We start from the raw sequence: 2,253 nt of genomic DNA, 5'->3' as shown, positions 1-2,253 counted from the left end.
CCCCCCTGGTATGTCGGTGGGCAAACGTTGCACCCTGCATCTCAATCAAGAAAACCAAACAAGACAAAGATCGTGGTGAAATCAGACGCTCGTCAAAATAACGAATTCGAAGAAGCCGCATTTTTCCGCTCCTTGGGTATTTTTTGTTCTTTTCTTTCTTTTTTCGCGTTGTTTAATGTTGGACTCAGCACATTTTATGTTCATTTGTATCACATTCCAGCGATATTTTACTGAGAAAAAGATAAGCCATAGTCAACAAAAATATAAATTGCGGTTTCCAAGGACACACGCTTTGGAAGTCATCAAACTTTTGCCGCCATTTCCTCGCTAATTTTACTTCTGACAACAGACGATTCCCACCTCTTTCAATTGCACATATCTCGACTTCTATGGGAGATGGATGAGGTTTTTTTTTCATTAAAAAAAACCCGAGACAAACGAACAGTCTGTAAGATTATACTAATACATCCACAATCAACATCATCCGGTGCTTTGCCGAGTGGCGTGGGCGATCATGGACCTTCACTTCCCTCTGTCTTGCGCTGCACCGATAGTGTCTTTTGTTCTTGCTGTTCCCCACCATGTTCTTAACTTGTCCAGTATCTTTTCCCTCTGTCTGCCTCTGCCTCTCTTTTCATCAAACTTGCCTGTTGTTACAATAATATTCTCCAATGCTTCTTTCTGCATTGTTTGTCCAATGAAATTTGCCTTTCGCTTTCGTATGTTTGTCATAAGCTGTCGTCTGCAATTTCCTTCAACTAAAATTTCCCCCCAAATTGACGGGCACCTGATTCCACCGCGTCTTTGCACAAACGTAGTTCCGTCCCTTGGTAGCTTCAGCACTGATTAATGTTCTTCCCATTGACGAGGGGAAATAACCCATCAACACACTTCCGATCATGGCTGATAAAATGAGATAACGAGCCGGGCGACATTGTCTCCCCTTGGCAAAACACCTTTATTATTCCTAATCGCCTTAGGCATTAGGGTGGTATTGAAGTTGGCTGACGATTGTTATGCTGTTAGCGGCATTTTGTAGGCGATCACTACTGAACACTTCCTCTGAGGAATTTAGCGGGGATAACCATGTTATTGATTTAGAACGATATTGTTAGTCATGATAAAGATAATGATGATAATGTTGATTGAAGAAGAAGAAGGCGGAGGCGGAGGAGGAGGAGGAGGAGACAAACAGATAAATACGGGGAGAGAGGGGGAGTGAGGGGGAGAGAGAGGAAGAGAGAGAGAGAGAGAGAGAGAGAGACAGAGGCAGAGACGGAGATGGAAATTGGGGGGAAATAAAGACAGTTGATTGAGACAGAGAGAGAAAGACAGTGAGACAGTGGGGGTGGAGACACACACACACACACACACACACACACACACACACACACAGAGAGAGAGAGAGAGAGAGAGAGAGAGAGAGAGAGAGAGAGAGAGAGAGAGAGAGTGTGTGTGTGTGTGTGTGTGAAACAGGAATAAGGGAGATATAAGTGTATTACGGAGCTCGCAATTGCATAAGGTCGTAATAATATGAGCGCGCGGAACATTTCAAACGTTTTCAGTTTGGTAGAAAATTGGTGTAGGCCTAGATCTAGTAATAACGAGTGTTTGGTATAGTTTCAATTTGAATTATGTATTTTTATATGTTATATTAATATGTTTGCTAGATCTATTCTAATTCAAATGTTTCTACGGCTATCAAAAGAGTGCAATTCATGTATTTATTATAAGGCATCATGTTGTATGAAAAATTGTTGAATTTATTTTATGTGACATTCTTACATGCTGCACTTTTAGCTCTGGTTGGATGAAGTCGGTCGGTATTTTCCGGTAAGATATTCAAAACTGCCGCCAAGCTTCAAAAAGAAACGAAACGAAACAGGCTTAGTCGATACGACACAGAGATTGATCAGTCGATCGATAGACGCACGACTACAACGGCCGGCGTAAAGCTGCCAATTTATTTCATGTTAATACGTTCCTTTTGTTTCATTCGGGACTACTGGCTCTTGCGAGATCATGCGGAGAGATAGAGAAAGAAGAATAATCGAAATGAATAACATTATTGAGTGAGTGTTGCGCTTAAGGGCAGAGTCAGTTTGGCGTGTGGAGATTGAAATTAGTACGCTGTTTGGACACACTTATCGGTGGGGAGTGCCGAGATTATGAGCTGGCGAGAACTCAGAAACATAGGGCTCGCCTTGATCGGCTGGTGTTGAGAGACGGGGGATTCTGAGAGGGAAGGAGTGG

Source organism: Aplysia californica, unplaced genomic scaffold (assembly GCF_000002075.1).
Source record: "Aplysia californica isolate F4 #8 unplaced genomic scaffold, AplCal3.0 scaffold00290, whole genome shotgun sequence".
NCBI lineage: Eukaryota > Metazoa > Mollusca > Gastropoda > Aplysiida > Aplysiidae > Aplysia > Aplysia californica.
The sequence above is the reverse complement of the archived record's forward strand: the minus strand, read 5'-3'. Positions refer to the sequence as shown.